Source organism: Pongo abelii, chromosome 2 (genome assembly GCF_028885655.2).
Source record: "Pongo abelii isolate AG06213 chromosome 2, NHGRI_mPonAbe1-v2.0_pri, whole genome shotgun sequence".
In the NCBI taxonomy this organism is placed as follows: domain Eukaryota; kingdom Metazoa; phylum Chordata; class Mammalia; order Primates; family Hominidae; genus Pongo; species Pongo abelii.
This window is the reverse complement of record NC_085928.1, coordinates 142,722,906-142,745,523: the sequence shown is the minus strand read 5'-3', so window position 1 is coordinate 142,745,523 and position 22,618 is coordinate 142,722,906. Positions and strand designations below refer to the sequence as shown.

The 22,618-nt window shown below is 39.4% G+C and overlaps 1 protein-coding gene across 5 annotated transcripts in view; it reads right to left on the bottom strand.

The window, feature by feature from the left end:
- The window catches only part of TMEM108 (transmembrane protein 108), a 377,511-nt gene that overhangs the window by 154,099 nt on the left and 200,794 nt on the right, over positions 1–22,618 (bottom strand). The gene's annotated exons all lie outside the window — the stretch shown is intronic.

Sequence of the window (22,618 nt, the reverse complement as noted above, 5' to 3'; positions counted from 1 at the left end):
GCTGGGTCTTTTTTCAAGTTGAGTAGTCTATCATCTCATAGTCCTCCTCCCCTATTTCCATCTTTTGTTTCAGTATTTTTATATAGTGTAACAGACTGTCTCTTTCTAAAATGGATGCAACAATACTCTGGCTCCAAATGCCTTCTCAGAACCTTGCCAATCTTCATTAAGAAATGAAATATATTTTCCCTTCCCTCAAGCCTGGCTAGGCCATGTAATCTCCTTAATGAGTAAAATATTGTGGAAGTGATGCTACATGACTCTGAAGGTAGGTTAGAAAGGATTATATGACTTCTATCTGGTTCTCTCTGCACACACCCTGGGAACCAATTACCATACTGTGAAGAAGTCAAGGCCACATGGAGAGGCCACATTTGGGTGTGTGGTTGATAACTCCAACTAAGGTCCCATTCACAGCCAGCATGAACCACCAGAAATATGAATGAATGAGCCTTCAGAGTATTGCAGCAGTCAGCTGTCAAGTCACTTCAGCCTTCAGGCCATCTAGCTGAGGACCCAGACAACATGGAACAGAGACAAATCATTCTTCCTATATCCTAAGTTCCTGACCCACAGACTCCATGAGCATAATACGTGGTTGTTTTATGCCACAAAGGTCTGGGGTAATTTGTTAAACATTAATAGATTATGAGAATATCAATTAGTTCATATTCAGTATCTGATAATTCTAAGTTTTTGGCAGTCTTAATCAATCAATCATCAATCTCTTTTTTTTCTCCTCTCCCTTTTGCTGACTCTTGCTTATCATAGCTTGTTTTCTCATGTATTTGGTAACTTTTTATTGAGATCACATGTTCAACTGACGTTAACATGCAAGTATCTTGAGGCACCTTGGTTGAGAACCTTTTCCTACCAAGAGAATTTCCATTTGTTTTAGCTGGGTCCCAGAAGGTGTTACCAACTGGAACTATTTTTATTTACATGGCCTCTTAGAGTTATTCATATTGCATATTTAATAGGAATCAAAACCAAAACCACAAGAGGGCAGGCCTATGGTTTCCAATTCTCAAGGGAGCCTTTGTTGCTACTATTTTTTTCTCCACTAAGAGCCACTACTGACCAATAGGTTTGTTCACTGGCCGCCTTTGTTGTAGAGGAAATTTTCCTAGGTACATTCATTCAACCTACAAACATTTATTTAATAATTTTATTAATTTTGGTAGAGTGAGATCTTGCTATGTTGCCCAAGTTGGTCTTGAACTCCTGGCCTCAAGGGATCCATCTGCCTTAGCCTCCCAAAGCACATCGATTGCAGGTGTGACCCACTGTGCCTGGCTTGAATACTTTTTAATGTCCTTTTATAGGAATATGACATATGTTCCTTTACATGACATATTTAGGAACACCAGTAGTGCTGCAGCCAGGTTGACAATTTAGTCTTTAAAATTATCTAATTAGTTACCTCCCAAATTTGTTGGAATTATTTTGAAGCTATGTGAGATCAGGCATGTTATCTTTTTCCTTTTGTTTTCTTTAAAATTCATAATGACTACAACAGCGCAACATGCCCAAGAGATGCTCAGAACACATTTTTGAAGATGGCTGTCAGCCAACCAAGGGAAACCTGGTAAACAATGAAAGCAGGTAAAATTAAATTAACCACTGGCAACATGAAGGCTTCCTACAGATTTAGAATTCAAAAACCCTATCAGAAAGGGTGGTATGTGTTTCCGTTTTCTGTACAAATCTAATAATACCAAAAGAGTTAAAGAATTTGATAAATTTAGTAAGCAGTAACAACTGGGATGGACTAACTTGAAGAGACCACATACTGTTGTAATTTATGTTTCTTCTTTGGCCTTTGGTGGGCTTTTCCCATGTTATATGACTCCAGTGTGCAGATCTGATGACATTCTGGGCTAATTTTTATTGGTTTTTTTTTTTTTTAGTGCAAAAACACATCCATTTAAGAATTCTAGAATCAGAGACTAGGAAGAGTCGAAACAACCTTACAGATCACTTGATGCACTTTATATAGGTGGGTAAACTGAGACTTCTTATAAATGGGTAAACTGAGGTTCAGAAAGGTGAAATGATCAACAAGTTGGTAGGAGAGCCAGTATTAGAATCTATGTTTTCTGAATCTCAGACAAATGTTTCTGCCACCAAGCCACTCTTCTTGTCTTATATGATATTTCTTGAGTAAAACAACAACTGTAATAGGTTTCTCTGTATAGTCAACCCTTGGTATACTTGAGGGACTGGTCCCAGGACCCCTGAAGGAAACAAAATCCACAGATGCTCAAGTTCCTTGTAATAAAATGCCATAGTATTTGCATGTAACCTACACACATCCTCTTGTATACTTTAAATAGTTTCTCGATTACTTATAACACCTAATATAGTTGGCCTTCTGTACCTAGAAGGGATTGGTTCCAGGATTCCCCTTGGATATCAAAATTTATGAATGCTCAGGTCTTTTATATAAAATTGGGTAGTACAGTCAGCCCTCCATATCCACAGATTCCACATCTGCACATTCAACCAACTGCAGATGGAAAATACATATGGTGTTTTATGTTTCTTTGAACACCGTATGCAGGAATGGAGATCACCTAGTCTAAGCCTCCCACTTTACAGATAAGTGATCAGAAGTTCAGAGGTTCAGAGAAGTCTCCAAATCTACTCATTTAGTTCTCAAAATGTCATAACTCCTTGACCTCTTCATCTTTTCTTTTTTGTTTCTCTACTTTTCATTATACTCTCAACTCTCTTCCTCTTGATTTTTCTTGCCTCTTCTCTACAGAAACATGAAATATCTGCTTAAGAAATAAGACTTTCTTACATACTATTTTAAGAAATGTTGATCAAACTTGAATTAGCAAAACCTAAAGAGCAAGTTAGCAGCTAGATTCCAGTGTGAATGTATAGTTGCAGGCTCACGAATTGTGAGTAAAATGCTATTGTTTTCCTAGTTACTCCATTGCTAAAATTTTCATTCAGATTCTCTACATATTAGCCACACAACACCTGGAGGACACAATTTATACAGCTTACAATGTGAATGGTGCCCCCACAGTTGTGCAGCATACAACCTGAATAACCTTAGATGGTAGTCCTGTTTTCATTCACCTCACATGCCCAGAGTTTTTTAGTTCTTTTAATACTACCATAACAGAGAGTTGAAATGAATCATGTTTTTCTTTCTCTTTCAGTCTTTTCAATCTGTGAATAGCAATATTTACCCCCATGAGTCTATCAAAACTTGAAATTAAGGTGGTTCTGGTCAGTCATTCATTATTTCAAGGGCACCCACATCAACAGATACATCGATGGTGACAGTAACAACAGAACTCCATAAGAGAAAACTATTAAGAAAACAATGCTGTAGGAGTTTCATAGCAACAGTGATTAGAATTAGTTATGTCTGAAAAACATACCTATTACCTTTATTTTACTACATATCATAGGCCATCAGAAAAATCCAATGCTTGACAGTCTGTCTTATTTCATTAGTTTTCTTTGCACCTAGAGTTTTAAGCTTAGAGCTAAGAACAGAGATGACTAGTTGGCTATCCAAGATTCACATTTCCTTCCCACAGTGTAGATTTGCTCTTAGAAAGTGGCTTCCCAAATCTACACAACATTTCCTAGTCCTCTTGCATCTAGATAGGACCACGTGACTAGACAGAGGGATAGGAGCAAAAATTTATATGTATCACTTCTAGTCAGAGGAGGATACCTATCCAATATCTCTTCCCCTTCTATGATAATCTTGAAGGCCGGCATTGAAGATGATGGGATTCTAAGTGGGAGAAGCTTGAGTCCCTGATTACATCTTGCAGGAAACCCAGACAACCAGAAATGTTTGTTTTGAAATTTCCTATGAGTGGGAAACAAACTTTTCTTATGTTAAGTCATAGCGATCTTTGAGTTGTTATAGCAGATGGCCTATACTGACTAAAACAATAAATATCTGTTGGTTGGCTGTAGGAAACTCTTTAGAGACCTTATCTTAATATATTATAACCTCTGCAGTGTCTTTTATAGTAAGTGCTTAATAAATGTCCATAACAATTTGCTTTGGAGAAGGATAATTTTTTAAAGCCATCCTTCTTGAGAGTTAAAAATTTTATTTGTTTTATTTGACTTTTAAGGGATATGCGCAGGATATAGCACATATAGTACTTGCACATATAGCAGACATTGAAATATTTGTTGAATAAATGAAACTAATGCTTATCTTTTTGTCTATCAATCTAATTCCATGTCCCTTTGGGTTACAGAATGGCTGATCATGGACTGGCTGAGATCCTAGGAAAGTTCACCAGCCCAGACTACCCAGCAAAGCTATATGAGTCAAAGACTAAACCTCAAATGAAGTGAAACAAACAAGCAAGCAAACAAAATTCAAGAGATTCTTGTCTTAGTAACATGCTATACAATTTTAACACAAGTGGCTCAATACCAAAGAATTCTGCTTTAAGAGATGGGAGAGAAAGAGAAAGAAAAATGGGAGGCAAAGTAAATTTAGAGTTGAAAGGATGGATAAATTTAAAAAATACACCGTCGCCCCTATGGTTAGAGGTAATAGTTATGTTGTAAATTATTATATTTGCTGTTCAGTATTATTTCCATATCAGAACAGAAATCCCCCCAAATCATATGGTAGCCTGAAAAACACAATTGTTTAGCATTTCATGATTTGCAAATATAGCACAAAATCCTATTGAAAAACTACTAAGGCTATTTCTGCTAACTGTACACATGGACTTGCTAACATCAAGAATAGAGTTGACCCTTGAACAATGCAGGAATTAGGGGTGCAAATCCCCTGCACAGTTGAAAATCCACATATAACTTTTGACTCACCCAAAACTTAACTACTAATAGCCTACTGTTGACCAGAAACCTTACTGATAACAAAACAGTTGGTTAGCACATATTTTGTATGTTATATATACTGTATTCTTACAATAAAGTAAGCTAGAGAAAGGAAAATATTATTAACAAAATCATAAGAAAGAAGGAACATATTTACTATTCATTAAGTGGAAGTAGATGATCATATAGGTCTTCATCCTTGTTGTCTTCACACTGGCTTCATGTAGGCTGAGGTAGAGGGGAAGAGGAGGGGTTGGTCTTGTTGTCTTAGGGGTGGCAGAGATGGGAGAAAATTCACATATAAGTGGACCCACATTGTTCAAGGGCCAACTGTATAATGCATGAGAAGTCTATCTCCTAGCATAGTCCTATCTAGAACTAAGCCAGAGTCCTATATTTCTAGATCATTTGATGTTACTCTACTGAGACCTCAAGAGCATAATTGTTTGAAGTTTAAAAAGTACGCATAACTACTCCAGAGGCCAAGTTGTGAGGACTGCTTGAGCCTAGAAGTTCAAGGCCAGCCTGAGCAACATAGTGAGACCCTTTCTCTTAAAAAAATAGAAAACACATAATAATTTCATAAACTGAAATTTCCTTTTCTTATTAAAAATGTTTCTATTATATGCATGATAGTCACTTAAATTACCGTATTACTCAAATAATTTAAAAGCTCTTTGTTCCTTAATGTAGTGAAAATTTATTCACCACAAAAGTTAATTTAAAATTATGGTGATTTATATGTTCATCTCAGCGCTATTCACCATAGCAAAAACATGGAATCAACTGAGGTGCCCATCAACAGTGGACTGGATAAAGAAAATGTGGTACATGTACACCATGGAATACTACACAGCCATAAAAAGAATAAAACCATGTCCTTTGCAGCAACATGGATGGAGCTAGAGGCCATTATACTAAGTGAATTAATGCAGAAACAGAAAACCAAATGGCACATGTTCTCACTTATAAGTGGGAGCTAAGTATTGGGTACTCATGGACATAAAGATGGCAACAATAGACACTGGAGACTACTGGAAGGCGGAGGGAAGGAGGAGCAGTAAAACATCGGTTTACATCCCTCATGCTCAGTGTCCCCTACTCTAGTTTTTTCCCCTCAACCCCTTCAAAGCTTTTCTATAATTAACCACAGTGTGACAGAAATAGTTTAAGGGCTAACATTCTCTGCCCTTTACTGCACTGATGCAGCCCAATAGTTTTCCATACTTATTTATTTCCTCAGTTCCATTTCACCCTCTGAAACACAGTGGGGCTGTCCCATTACTGTCTCTTCCTCCTATCACATCAGCTTGAATGAAGAGGCTTAAGTTCCACAACTAGAGTATCAGACTTGATGCAAATTGTGAATATTTCTTTTGGCACTGTGAAGCAGATGTCATGATTATACATGCTTCCTTTCTGGCCTTTCCTACCTCTAGCCTCCCAGCCCCAGCTGGTACTTGGAATAAACTGGATGAGGAGGAGGCCCACCAGCACCCTGAAATACCTCTTTCATCATCTGGTACCCCCCTCAGTGACCATGCAAAGGTAGCAGCTTTTAATCAGCAGCAGGAGTGAGTGCAGCATTCTCTGAGGGCTAGATGAAGACTAATTTAATTCAAGAAACAATTAAGCGGATACATATTAGGAGCCAGATTTCTTTCCCCATCCTTTTTCACAGTTGCTATAATAATCTAAGACTTCTAAAAATATAGCCATAAGGATGGCACAACCAGAGCCTGCTAACCAAAAAATAATGAGGCTAAATGAGCTACAGATTCCTTAGCTTATAAAAGGAATAACCCACTGCCACAATGGGTTGCAACATTTCCTTTCCTAAATATTACCCAGCCAATATCTGATTTGAGAACCAATACCTCTATCCTGCTACTGTTTGTTTTATTTTTTTAAACAGACCCAGGGAAGAAACAAAAAGACCAACCACTAAAGCTGCTAAAACAAGATAAAGGATACTGCAAGGGAAAGGCTGGAGCAGTTCACTGGCTGAAGTTGTAAAAACTCCATCAAGAGACACACAATCAGATGGCACAACTGTCTCCAGTGGGTCACAGTTTTCCAAGTACAAGGGCAGTGCCTACCTGAAACATGGGAAGCTGTGGGATTCTGGAAAATATACTGGACTTGGAGTAAGACAATCTCAGTCCACGTTCCTAGTTCCAGGATTTTAGGCATAACACTTGGCTTTTGGGGCATTGTATTTTCTTTACAGTAACATGGTATTAAAATGATGCCTATCAACAGGCTTGTCAGGATGAGTCAACAGCATATTAGATGGGAAAACACTATAAAGTACAAAAGGCTTGTTATCGTCAGTCTCCTTTGGTTGTTATATTGGTTAAGGGGACTAACTGTTGCCTCTCTCCAAGTTCAGAACTAATTCAAACATACATAGAGGAGTCAGAGGTGGATCAAACATTATTTTTATTACTAGTTAAGTTGGATTTAAGAACATGGCTTGACTTATAGCTTCCTATTGTATCCTGTAACACACTATTTTTTCATATTCTGCCCTTTCTCCTTGATTATACTATAAGCTTTTGGAGAGAAGAAATTATGCTTTATATCTCTCTGCATCCCTAGAGTTTTTCACACAGCCATAACCCCAGCAGGTGTGCTATCTGACAAAGGAGACTGCATTTGTACCACAGTTTTCTGTGTGAAGCCTTTTTCTCCACTGGCCTGGGAACTCTTGGAGGGCAGGGTTCATGTCTTTTCATTCCCAGTGCTTAGCATAATACCTAGCACATAGTAGATTCTTTATAAAAGTGTGTTGAAAGATCATGAAAACAGAAGGGTACCAAAAGATCTGGTGCCACCCAGGGGCTGCAGAGAGGGATTTATTTATTTTTTATTTTTAGGATTATTATAAATAACAGTGAATATAAATACGGATTGCAAATAGTCCTTTTGGTGATTTCAAAATTTTTTGGTTGGCCTCTGAGACAGGTGGCATCTTAATGAAAGAGGGGAAGCTCCCCATCTGGGAAGGCTCAGAAGAAGGAATAGGGCCTACCCTATTTCCTTAACACTCAGGACACTAGGAAGCCTTGCAGTTTACTTGTATCCAAGTGAGGCGATTTGCCTGTTCTGTTATCTACTTTGAAATGTTGGCTCCTAAAACATGGGCAGGTAGCTTAAAAAGATGTCTGAAATAAACACTGGATTGAAGGCAATGCTAATAATGAAAGCACAAGTGAACAACAAGCAAAAGGCAGGCTGACACTTCTATTATTCTTGATATAAACTTTTCTTCAACCATGTTATAAAGTAAAAAATAATGATGAACTAAGCAGAGAGGGATTTAAAGGAGGGCTGTCTTCTAAGGATCCCATTCTTGACAGTTTGTTCATTTGGAAAATAGCACTACCTGCAAATTATTGTGACTGAAGGTTTTATTTGAGACAGTTTTCCCCATGAGAAACTTCAGCTTCTGTTTACTTGTTAGGCACCCTGGCTATCGGGGCATCTGAGCCCTGGACATCTTAATTAGAGTTGGTCTGCTAATGTCCATAGCAGAGAGGAACTGTCACTTGGTAATTAACTTAGAGCCATGACAGAAGCCTGTGACATCTGATGTTTCAGAATATAACAACCCTTGTTCTTCTCCCAAGGGATGCATACACCACGAAACAATTTCCTTTGGAGTTGCTGGTAGAATCTGCTAACATAATATCTAAGATAAGCTGGTATGCAGGGGTGAGGACCTGTAAGGGGTGAGGACCTCAAAACACTCTTGTGAAGTATGCTGCTCCTCAGTTCAGGGCCTTGCAGAGGATCTGAGACAACAAACCTTCCTGTACAGATAAACTCTCAGTGCCTCAGTGGGGTGAGTGCATGAGATGTCGCTTATGCAGCTGTGGCCACCTGGGCAGGGTTGTTGTGGAGTCAGGTCCTCTGCTTTATGTGATTCTTTCTGTGTTTTTTAAGCCCTGAGCTGTGCTTCCAGAGATGTCTGCACCTGTGCACTGCATTTTGGACTATATGCTCTGTGGACGCTTTGAGAATCCCCTAACTTTGCTTTTTTTTTTTAAGACAAATCAGAATAAAACAATTCAACTTTCAAGGTATTAAAAGGATTCACCAACTCCTATCTCTTAACACAATGGCCAAAAAACTGCTGGACTCAAGGCACAGTCATGTATTCCCGGCATAAGGCCTGCCTGGGTGTTCTAACTCAATGAGCCCCACATGCCAGACTATTTCCACAGAGCTGATATGGGACAGGAAGGGCTAAGGAACTTCAAAACTAATAGTTTGGTGCAACTGATATGGACCTGTGCAGTCACTGACCACATGTAGCACTGAGAACTTGAAATGTTACAAGTGTGACTGAGGAACTGAATTATTAAAACTTATTTTTAACTAAATTTAAAAGGTGATAGCTAATTCAGTCACTAGAAACATTTTAAGTATGTAAGTCTACTTTTCCAATTGTAAGTTTTATGAAATCTAAATGCGAACTATTTATGAAAAAAATTCAGTGTCTAAATTGAAGATGTGCTATAAATGCACATTATATAGGAGATTTAAAAGACCTGGTCTGAAAAAAAAAGAAAGCAAAATATCTCACTAGATTTTTCTATTGATTATATGTTGAAATAATGTTTTGAATATATTGGTTTAAATGAAAATATTATTTAAATTGCTTTTGCCTATTTCTTTTCACTTTTTCTACTGTGGCTACTAGAAAATTTGAAATTATATATGTGCCTTGTGTTCTATGTCCATTAGACTGGGCCAACCTAGACCATAATTCTCATTCTCTCTAATGAAGTCTCACCCAACAATATGGACAACTCGAGAAACCTGCTCATTGTTCCTCTGTCCAGTTCATTCCACTTTAATGCCATGTTTCTTTGGTCTCCCATGTGCCAGGCATTGTTCTAGGCTAAGAATACAGCATGTGGGCTCTTAACTGACTGTACGCAATAAACAAAGAACAAAAAAAAAATTGTATAATTTCAAGTGCTGTGCAGAACTTAAACTAGGGAAAAGTAATGGAGAGAGACTGGGTGATGTGTTTATGCTGAGTGGTGAGGGGAACTGCTGTGGGGAGGTCCTGGGGCTGTAATCTGAACAGCAGGGAGCCACCCATGCCAGGCTGGGACAAACTGGTCAAATAACTTCGCAAGGAATAAGTTGAAGTGCTTGAAGAAGGAAAAGAACATCAGTGTGACTGGAGTACTGCTGTGCAGAGGGATGTAGGAGAGGACGTCCTAGCATGCACACTGCACTGAGAATCTGGACTCATGCTTAAGCCTCTTCCCTCACATCAACTAGGCTTGGATCCTGGGTAAGTCACTTCTCCACTCAGGATGGCCTCCATTTCCTCATGCGCTAAACACAGTGACAATTACTAAAGGATCTTCCTTTCAGGTCTGACAGCATAGACTTTTTGTGACTCTTCTGTATATTCTAAGGAATAAAAGTCCTGTCCTAGAAAATTAAAGAAAAAGGAAACAAACAGAAACACTCTGACCCTTTAAAGATTTAGCAACTGCTTATCTGATGCTTACCTTTCTCTTGCTCTCCCTCTTCTTTAAAAAAATGAAAATTACATGACATCTAGCCAACCCACTCTCATATAGCATCAAACGGTAAACTTCTAAATTCCCTGTTGTACACACAAGAATGTTTTCCTCCAAAATCTAGACCATCTTCCTCACAAATACAATCAGATGTCCTGCACAGAGACTGCCCTCCTTTATAATTAGACTACAATTCCTATGAAAGTCGATATTTTCTAGTTTTCAGAACTTTGTTTTTGAAGTATTCCTTGAACTTTGGGAAATTTGGATTGTCAGGCTGGCAATGATTCTGCCAAAAGTTTCTTCTGTGGCAAAACATTATCAAGGAGACCATATCTATAAAAGCCACATCTCCAGGGAAAGAATAAAATACCTAGTCACACTCATTTATCATTATGATTTAATAATGCAAAAGAGAGGCCCATGGGACTACATCCAGGGCGAACTTCAATTACATCTCTAACCCAGGGGCATATGACAAATGTTTAATAATCAGCCCTTCACCAGCCATCTCCAGCCCTTACATGGAACCTCCATACTGGTTTTCAGAGAATGAGACTTAGGACAGGGGTTCGTAGAGGAGAGGAGGAAGATGCAATAAGTTGTATTTGTAACATGATACATGAGAACCAGGAACAAGGTCCTAGCAATGGAAGGGAGATGAGGTTTTACTTTATATTCAGAGAGATGGGAGGAATAGGGGAGCACATGATGATGATGGTAAGAATAACATCAGCCCAACATTTATAGCACTGTTTAAAATGCTTTGTATATATTAAATGAATCAAACATGTTAACATGTAGGTCACTAATTTAAAATGTTTAAGCAGAGCTTGGCACATCTTCAGTGCCCTTAACCAATGACTGAGAGATCTGAGATTATAATACTCTGTCACCCGATGAAGACAAGTCCAAGGTGTGACCTATAATCTCACCAGAACTCTCAAGACAGACTGCAACAAAGTCAATCTCTGTGGAGTTTTGCTTGATACTCATCCTTTCTTCCCTTTCCAGGCCCACTACCCTTTTCCCCTATCAGTTATTCCTGGGAAACCTTCCTAATAAGTCACTCCACAGGACTCTTGGTCTCAGGGTTCTAGGTCTGCTTCTAGGGACCGCCCAACCTATGACACTCATTAAAAAAGACATGAGGCTGTGCGCGGTGGCTCACGCCTGTAATCCCAGCACTTTGGGAGGCCGAGGCGGGTGGATCACGAGGTCAGGAGATCGAGACCATCCTGGCTAACATAGTGAAATCCTGTCTCTACTAAAAAAGGTACAAAAAATTAGCCGGGTGTGGTGGCAGGCGCCTGTAGTCCCAGCTACTGGGGAGGCTGAGGCAGGAGAATGGCGTGAACCCAGGAGGCGGAGCTTGCAGTGAGCCGAGATCGCGCCACTGTACTCCAGCCTGGGTGACAGAACGAGACTCCGTCCCCCCCCACCCCCCCGCCCAGAAAAAAAAGACATGGATATTTCCTCAATCAGACCAATTTTAGTGTGAAATATGAACATTCTTCCTTATGAAATTTCTATAGCTAGGTTATTTAAATGAGGATTATATTTTTTTTAGCTCAATTATTTTACACTTAACTGCAGGTCAAAATAACAATAACATCAATTAAAGAACGTAACTATATTTGTCTAAGCCTCCTTTTCCTCCTTCAGGGATTCTCCTGTGTCATAGTGAGAACTGGTTAGATGTGACCCCATGTGTTTATACAAGCAAGCTGCCCAGCCACTCTCACTTGCTTTTAAACAGAACTCCTCAGGCTCAGGGGCTGTCCCCACCTCATAGTGACCTCCGGGCCAGCAACTGGAATCTGAACAATTACCATCCCTTCTCAAGTGGCCCACTCTAGAGCTTCCAACCCTTGCATCTCATTCATCTTCCACTGCTTCCAGAGATGCCCAAGCATGATATTGCTTCCCTGGCACAATATTGCTTCCCTGGGTGATCCTTGGACCCTTGTTTCTCTGCCTTTTGGGCAAAGTGGGCACGTTGTAATTTCTTCATCTAACCAAGGAATTTCAAAGCAAACTGCTGCATTTTTTTCATCTCAGAGGGTTCTGGGGCTCTCTCCTGAGCTGCTGTATACTTAGCTGACCTCAAGCTGCCAGCACAGAGCCTGGGCTCTGTTCTGTGGAAAAATAGTTGTGTGACTTTGAGAGAACATCTTACACTGTTCTCTCAAAGCACTTACACTCAGTATTAATCTGACTCACTGATCACAGGACAGGGGATTCTCATTCTTGCCTCTTCTCATGAAACACGGAACAATCATGCATCTAGTGCTAGCACCGGTTGGCAAGGGCAGGAAAGAGACCCTGTGCACCAGTGCTACATGTGAGCACAAGAATCATGTGTAGAGCAGTTCCCGCCCATCAGTGTACATCTCACCTCATCTGAAGCTCACATGCCTATAGCACTCAGTCCCCACACACCCTTCCTGGGAGCTTTTAGACCAGCTCAACACATTGGTTTTTAAAACACTCATCTCTCTATCCCTGCCAGTTGTAGCCTTCTCTTGCTCTCATTTTATGGTTAAACTTCTCCAAAGAACTGTATAAACTCATGGTTCCATCTCCTCACCTTCTACTTTACTTCTTGGCCTGTACTGTCCACTTACTGAGCACATTTTCTGAACTCGGCACTATGCTAAGTGTGTCATATATTAATAACTCTATGAACAACAGCAATATCACAGTGTAGTTGATTGAATGGTGGTCTCCCAAAGGACATATCCACATCTTAACCCTGAAACCTCTGAATATGATCTTACTGGGAAAAATGGTCTTTGCAGATATAATTAAGCATCTTGGGATGAGCTTATGATAGATTATCCAAGTTTGCCTTAAATCCAATGACAGAGGAGAGACACATGGAAAAGAGGAGAAGGCCATGTAAAACGGAGGCAGAGATTGGAGCCTTAGAGCCTTCAGAGAGAGTGTGGCCCCACCTCAACACCCTGATTTTGGACTTTTGGCCTCCAGAACTGTGAAAAAAAATTCTACTATTTTAAGCCACAGAGTTTGTTGTAATTTGTTATAGAAGCCACAGGTGGCTGGGGGCGGTGGCTCACGCCTATAATCCCAGCACTTTGGGAGGCTGTGGCAGGTGGATTACTGAAGGTCAGGAGTTTGAGACCAGCTTGGCCAACATGGTAAAACTCTGTCTCTAATAAAAATGCAAAATTAGCTGGGTGTGGTGGCATGCGCCTGTAATCCCAGCTACTTGGGAGGCTGAGGCAGGAGAATCACTTGAACCTGGGAGACGGAGGTTGCAGTGAGCCAAGATCGTGCCATTGTACTCCAGCCTGGATAAAAAGAGCGAAATTCTGTCTCAAAAAAAAAAAAAAAGCCACAGGAAACTAATACAAACACCCATTTTACAGACAGGGAAACTGATGAAGATACTCTGGAGGACATGAGCAATGAGGCTGCCCACAGCTCACAGCTGAGTGATATCCTGGTACAGTTGGAACAAAGGCAAATGATTCATCTTCAAAGAGCTGCTAGGATGCTTGCAGCAGATAATTGATTCCCTTGAGCAGAAAGGCTGGAAAACTTCTGAGGGGAGGAGCAAAGAGATGAGAAAGCTTGGTGATGCAAATGACCCAAAGGAAGGGAAGGGAAATGGATGAACAGGAGAGGGAGAAAAGAAAGAAGATGCTGCAAAGGCAATGTATCTTAGGTTTGGGGGGCTTTTGGGGTTCTAGCTTGAAGAATCTCCAGTGTCCATCACATATATAAAGGCAATGATTAAGTGTTTCAAAAATGTTTCAGATATTTATTACAAAGACAATATGAAATTGCTGGAAAAAAACTCTTTTTTCATTTAAAAAATTCTATTTGAATTTTCCTTCTTCAGAAAAATCTCCCAGAATTATACCAGATTTTAACAAAGACAACAGTTCTGTTTGTTAAAAATAGCCCCAGTTCATGAGGTTTATGTGTATTAATGAGCATTCTACTGAATTCAAATCTGGGTGAGGACATCTAGAGTACCTTTCACATTTCTTTTTCTTTTTTTTTTTTAAATAAGATTTGCCAAACAAAAATAAGATTTGCTTACAATATTACAACAAAAGTAATGTTATTTAATGATAGCAATACAGCAAACCTATGTTTGAAAGGGATTTTCAACACATGAAATGTTTTTATACCCTACCCATTTAACTCTCACAACAATCCCTAAGGTAGACATTATACTGGTCATCTGTGCATTGTAGTTGAGGAAAATGAGGGAGCTCTGGGAGCTGAAGCACTTTGTGCAGTCATATAACTAGTAAGAGACAACATGAGAGCTTGAAATTCTATGCTTTCTCCCACCATATATTTTAGCAAAAATACTTTCCTACAGAAAATTGGGTTTACTCATTAAGGGTTAACATTTGAATTTACGTAAGTCAACAGCTCTCCTAAGTATGAGCACTACTTCCCTCACCTACATTCTTCTGCCAACAGTGTAATGGAATGTACTTAAATTCATAAAATTGAATTTCTTTAAAATATTTATTCTTAGTCCCCATTGGCATTGTTTACAATGAGAATGTCTTATTAAAGTTTTGTTTTATCTGCAGAAGAGAATTGTTGACTTATGCAAATTTAAAATCACTACCTAAAACATAAGACATTAAATCAACATGACACTTTTAAGGACCTGGTATGCCTAAACTTCCTGGGTTAATATCACCTTGGAAAGAGTCACTTCCTCAAATTTTCTACGTGAATGACTTACCCCTCAGAAGTAAAGAGATCTATTCTCCCTAGGGAACTTTTGCAAATCCCTTCATAATCAAGCCCCCCAAAAACAGCCTCTAATTTTTGATTTGCAAAAGAATTACACAGCATAAGAAAAAAAAGTCTTATAAAATCAAGTTCTAAAATGAGACAGCTGCAATAAACAGTCAAGACCAAGAGTTACTCAAAAGGTGTTTTCCTTTTGCTTTATAACCCTAGCCAGCCCATTCCTTGTGCCCTTCTCATTCTTAAAACAGAGTAAAAACTAACTTCCAGTACATCCTGAAGAATAACTGAAACTTCAAGTTCTAACAGCTCCTAATCCCACAACACTTGAGAGGAATTCTGCTAGCTCCTTCCCTGACACCTTCTCTCCATTCTCCTTCCTAACAGATCCTGGTTTTATTCCAGAACTCACTTCTCCATCATGTAGCCCAAGTGAGGTAGGGAAGCTAAAAGCATCTCCTGCTCCTGGATAGCCCTTCATAAGTCTACAATAGTGATTCTCAAAGTTTCTGGACCAAAGCTTCAGCATTACTAGAGACTTAGACATGTAATTCTTGGCCCAGCCCCAGATCTACTGAATGAGAAACTCTGGGGGTGGCCCAGTGATCAGTGTTTAAATAAGCCCTTAAGGTGATTCTGTTGTGCACTAAAGTTTAAGAACCAGAGATCAAAGCTAGTGACCCCACCCCTGGTTGCACATCAGAATCACTGGATGCCCCAGCCCCATGCCCAAAGATTCTGATTTAATTGCTCTGGGATGGGGTCTGGGAAAGTGGATTTATTAAAGAAGTTCCCCAGGTGATTCTAGTGTACAGCCAGATTTGGGAAACACTAATCAAAGCCAATCAAGTTAATCTAGTCTAAAATACTGAATTTTAGTGTCAATGAAGTGGATGCCCTCCAATATCCATAAGGCCAACTGATGACCAGAAGTGTCATTACTGTTACTGCAGCCACTGCTAGTAGCACAAGGGAACTGCAGGCTGATGAACTGGTCTATGCCACTAAATGCTGTTTATTTCCTCAAGAGCAATGAGTCTTTGACAGCTCAGGAATGATGAATTTGTAAGGGGTGGGGGACACAAAACCCAGCAGCTATTTAGCAGTGGTATGTTTTGGATGGAAAAGGACGAAAATAATTTGGAAAATAATTTGTGGTATGCCAGGACTTGAACTCAAGCAGTCTTAATCACTGTCCATGAAGGCTGTGACCAAGCAGTGTAAAACACAAGGGAAGACAACTTCACTGGGAAAGGTGGAGGAGGAAAGGAAGACCCCATAAAGAATGGTGAAGTTCCGTTCATCTCCTCACACTAGGGAAATGACTCTGACTCTTATGTATACAGAATGGCAATATCTGTATGATTGCCTGTAACATCTAAAAGGTCATATATTTTTGGAGTCAAAATTTGTTTGGACCTAAATACTATGTCATTTATAATTCATATCAACTTTCCTTCCTCAACTATAGGAAAAATTTCCTCTCATTTATCAGGAGAAACAAGCCATGAAGACAAAATACATGAGCCAGCTTCAGCTAGAGATGACCCAGCTCCTTGAATCTCTCTCTAGTTTCTGAAGGGAAATTCTTTTGTTCCATGAGGCCCACCTAGGGTGGGAGCTAGAACTACAGATGGGTTTGCTGAGACCTGATACTAAAGGAGAATTTAGTGGCAGAGGCTCAGAAAGTACACGTCCCAGTTAGCCACAATCCAAATAATTCTGTATTTTATCTATACATATGTTTCCATATTGTAAGATGTAATTGATAGTGTGTGATTGCTTAAGCAACATTTTGTCTTTTTTAGTGGTTCATAAAATAACAGTGGCTCTTACAACTAATAGCATCTTAGATTTGATGAAATATGTTAATTAAATCAAACATGTATGACTCCCATTATGAATCAAGCTCCCGATTAGACTGGAAACAAAGGAATGGATGATGAAATAGAATTCCCATGCCTGAGAAGCTAGACAAAAAGAAAACAAGCACATGTATAATCAGAGCTAAATATTTTGTGGTGGACAGAGTATGTGTTATGATGGCTGGAGCACACTGTGGTTGTCTATTGGGTAGAATTGTGTGGTGTATGTGTGTGAGTGAGGGAGGAGGGATATGAAAGGGAGAAGGGATAAGAGATGAGGCTGGAAAGGTAGTCCTGGACCAGACTATTAATGACTCTAACACTAACCTAAGGAATTTAGGATTTATCCTTTAGGTCAGAGGTTCTCAAACATTTTGGTCTCATGACCCCTTCATACTCTTAAAATTTATTGAGGACTCCCCAAAGAGCTTTTCAAAATATAGGTTATATCTATTGGTATTTACTATATTAAAAGTTAAAGCTGTAAAACAAAAAATATTAACTCATGACAAACTCATTACTTTTAACAAATAGCATTTTTAATGAAAAAGCATTTTCTAACACAAAAAATTAGAAGGATGGCATTGTTTTATATTTTTGTAAATCTCTTTAGTGTCTGGCTTATGAAAGACAGCTGGTTCTCTTATCAGCTTCTGCATTCAATCTGTTGAGATATGTTATTTTGGTTGAAGTATAGTATATGCAAAAAAAATCTGGCTTTATAAATATGTATAGTTGGAAAAAGAAGGGCCTCACAGACTTCTTGTAAAGGCCTCAGGGGTCCCCAGGGATTCTTGGACCACATTATGAGAACTGCTGCTTTTGGTAATGCAAAGCCATGGAAAGATTATCAGATGACAAACAGCTAATTTGGCAGTAATGTGAAGACAAATTAGAAGAAGAAGACCTGAGAATAGGACAATAAACAGAGGACTATTAAAATGGTCCAGGAAAGAACATAGGAAGCTGTTCTCTAAAGTTGAGACAATGGGGATGCAGAGACATGAATGGATTCATGTGTTAAGTTCAATAGAAGCTAGTATTGCTAGTATCCAAATGCATCCAGGGTAGGGTGGGAGGCAAGTCAAGGATGGCTTCATGTATTGGGGGTTGCAAAATCTGGTTGGATGGTGATGATACAAAGATGTACATATAGCATAAGAAGATCATTTCTGGTGTTAGCTGGACAAAAAAAGGAGGAAGAAATGAGCCAGCAAGGGAAATATGCAGATTCCTGACCCATGACTCTGAGAGATACAGACAAATGCGCAGACCCTAGGAAGCTTACCTCTTTAAACTACGGTACTCAATGCTGTTTAAAACAATACCAAATCACTTCAAAATGCAAATATCTCTGACAGCTAAGGAGGGAGGAGCTCCTTAACTCTCCTTAACCAGTAAGCACATCTTGGTATTACTTAGTTTCGTCAAATTGCTTTCCATCTTAATGGAATACATGAGAACTTCAGATCACAGACCACAGGAGGACATCTGAGATGAGAAGGTAGCATGTTGGAGGCTTTGGGTCTAATATGGGACAAAAATAAGCATGAAAGAAGAAAAAGAGAGGGGAAATGTCAGTCTCTTGAAGAAGATATAATTACGTGGATCCTTCTAGTTTAAGAAGTAACTGGAAGAAAGAATAGTCACTGGGTAGCTGGTAGGCAAGAAGGAATGGTTAGAGTTGAAAAGGCACCAAAGAGAGTTCTCTCACTTTAAAGTGTTTTCAAGGGTTCCACTCAGTTCCAGAGATCACATGAGAAGCAGCTCATCCCATCAGAAAATAGGTTTCAAGTGGAAATGAACTCCCAAGCAGCTTCTCATTAGGCCCAGAAAAATCTACAGACAGGTAATATGGATTTGTGTGTGTGTTTGTGTGTATACATACATATAATTCAAATCTGAGACTGAGACATGATCTCCATGCCCCAGGTAAAGATGGCAGAAAAGGGGGTGTATTTTCCTTCTAAATTCTATAGGGTAGGGGTCCAAATCCACACCAGTAGTTCTTTTTTCTCCTTCTTCCCCTCCTTTTCCTAAGATAGGGACCTACAGACAGTTCTCTGAGTTGAACAAAAAATTACTTTGTGTGATTTGACACAGACCAATAGATGCAAAGGGTGCATGAATGAGCGAGCAGGGTGTACTACAGTAACAATACAGAACATGATTTAAGAAATTCAAATGTCTGGGTGTATAGCAAACACTGAAGTTACAAAACATAATCACTGCTTAATTCTAAGTTCTGATTTGAATAGATATTGATATGTAAAAACATCATATTCTCATAAAATAATAATTGCCTTAGTCTTCTTAACAAAGTAGCACAACAATTTTCCAGTACACAGTACCCAAGCAAACACCACATCTGCTAAATCAAGACTCAGATTCAGACCCTCCTCAGCAGTGGCATGGTCTTCAGGGATTGTGATGACGCTCTTTACCTTCCATTATTAAAAACTTTTTCAAAAAATTGTGATGTGGCTTTGCAAAAGCAGTCTTGATCATGTCAATTCCTTTCTCTGTAGAACAGGGTCAATAATAATGCCCCACTTGCCTTATAAGGTTGTTGTGAGGACCAAATTATGGGAAAATGCTTTGCAAACCAGAAGGTTCCACACAAATGTTAGTTACAGCAGAGCTCCTGGTTAGATTGTCCTTATGTTTTCCAGGCAGGAAGGCCAGTAAGAAAGCTGGCATTTATGTAGGACTTCTATACGGCATGTCATCTCATTCAATATCACCTCAGGTAGTGAGCGATCACATCCCATTTTACATCTAGGGCTCACTGAGGCTTAAGTAACTTACCTAAGGTAAGTCACCTAGAAAGTGGTAAAACTAGGATTTGAACCTGTCTGCTGTCTCAAAAACACAAGTATTCTTAGCACTAGCTTTAACATCTAATTGATTATTTAGGTCTCAGAAAGAAAAATGAATGACAGTATCTGGTTTCTATATAACCATAAAGGCTCTCATCACCACCCTCATACTCAAGCTTTCAGCTTTTCCAAGATATCATGTAAAATGTGTTAAATCTTCTGAAAGGGCTAAAGCCAGTGGGATGAAACACTCAGTACCACATTGTGGAGTAGAGCTCAGGAAATAAAAACAAAGGCAGAGATAGTCAGTTGTTAACAAAAGTAAACAATTAAAACCTCAATAGCATTGCCTGCCAAAGACTGCATCCCTTAGCCCCAGTTGGGCACGTACAAGCCTCAATGACTATTGATTATGATTCAGTGATCTAAAGACATCTTTTTGTTTTGGTCTTACTGTCTTAGTCTGTTTAGTGTTGCTATAAAGAAATACCTGAGACTGTGTAATTCATAAAGAAAGGAGGTTTATTTGGCTCACAGTTCTGCAGGCTAAACAAGAAGCAAGGCACCAGCATCTGCATCTGATAAGGGCCTCAAGCTGCTTCCACTGGTGGTGGAAGGTAAAATGGAGCCAATATGTGCAGAGATCACGTGGTGAGGGAGTGATCACATGATGCAAGGTAGAGGGAGGTGCCAGATTCTTTTAAACAACCAGTTCTTGGGGCATCTCTCAAGGTAACAAAAGAGTTAGAACTTGCTCACTTTCCTTCTCCCAGAGAGGGCACTAATCTATTAATGAGAGACCCACCTCCATGACCCAAACACCTCTCACTTAGCCCCACCTCCAAAACGGGATAAAATTTCAACATTAGACTTGGAGGGATCAGATATCCAAACCCCAGCACTCATCTAACATCACTCACAAGATGCAAACTTTACTGCTTATGGGCTAGAACTGTCCCTATCTTAGCTATAAGGGCAGCAGAGGTACCACACTGCTGATTTTTCCTGTGTGTGGTAGGGCACCATGGCAGAATGAAGAAACGGGCACATATGCAGGGGTCAGAGAGACATGGCTGTGAACTGAACTCACTGAGCACCCTGGGCCAGTCCTTGCTTATCCATCTGTAATGCTTCTTCATCTTGAAGCATCTGCCTCTGGAATAATTGAGGAGACTTAGGTAAACTGTCAGCAAATCCTTGTGAACACAGTAGGCACTCAGGAGGGGATAGCTTCTATATTAATAATGACTTATGAACTGGCTAATGTCCACTAGTAATTGTTTTTGTTTTTTTAAACAAATAGATATTCTCTGTAGCAGACTAAAGATAACTGTTATAAGCTGTTGCTCCTCTTTTCTTTGAGAAGTGAAGCCTAATTCCTCTTCCCCTGAGTTACTGTTGGTCTTACTTCCTCAGATAGTACAAGGTGGCATGAGTATTATTCTGGGACTTTCAAGATTAATTCATAATAAGTCTTCTAAGCTTTGCCCAAGCCTCATACTGGTAGCTGCCATATAAGAATTCTGACCAATCTGAAGCCACCATGTCGTGGGGGAGCCCAAACTTTCCATGTGAGATGACCTCAGGGAGCCCTTGGCCATTAGAGTCATTCCAGCCTAGGTCCCAAACACTCTGCAGTGGAGACAGTAGGTTCTGCTAAGCCCTGCTCAAATGACAGATTCATGAGCGAAATAAATAGCTGTTATTGCTTTAAGCCACAAGGTTTTAGACTAGTTTGTTATGTAATAATGAAAAACCAGAATACTCAATCATGATTTTTTATCCAAATTAAAAATATATTTTTATATACTTTTATCATAATGAGTTATATAAAATATATGAGTTATATAAAATAACATATTGTGTGTGTTGATGCTAGTTCTCAAGTCTATTTCAGACACAGACTAAATGTCTTAAAAACATTTTGTCTGTGGACAATGTTAACATACACATAACTTAATAACTGGCTGACCAGTGACATATAGGAGCTATTGTGTGTATATGCATGTCAGTAATCAGGGTGGTTTAGTGAGGGCCACTACCTACCTCCTAACCAGCAGGAAACTACATATTCTGGACTGTTTGCATTTCCCGGCAAGCTTTGCAAACACCAAGATGTTAAGACACAGTCGTTTTCTGTAGCTAGCCAGATGATGTTTGAACCCCCTTCAGCATTCAGAGTTGCTCAATATAGGAGGATGGACCTCGTCATAGGATAAGTCTTGTCTCTCTGGACTGCAGGATAATTTACTGATGCCTTTCAAATAACATATGACCCTAAAATATTACGCAAACTTTGGTGCATACAATCGGCATAGGTGAACTCAACAAACATTTTGCTGTTCCAAATCTACTCTGTTGTTCCTTATTTCCTGTTTTTCTGGCTACAAAGCCTTCCTCCTCTTCTCTGAGGGGTATGTGTGCATGTGTGTATGTAAAATCCTATTTATCCTTCATATGTCTCCTCTCCCATCAAGGCAGAGTTAATTATTCCTTGATGACATTGCTTCTTTAATCTTTAAAGCCTATTCTTTAACAAACAAGCTTATCATTTTTTAAAAAGCAACTGACAGTCCCATAGAACACATGGAAAAGGAACATGAGAAAGTCCCTATAACACTTGGCGACTTTCCACCAGGCTGAAACAGGCTGACGTGATATGTGTTTTAGGGATTAGAATTCAGCAGAAGAAATGAGTCAATTAAAACACCCGGCCAGAATGCTGTCTGTAGATAAAGTGCTTTGCACTGGAGGTACAACATAAGCTGAATTACTAAATTCTACAGGCTGACTG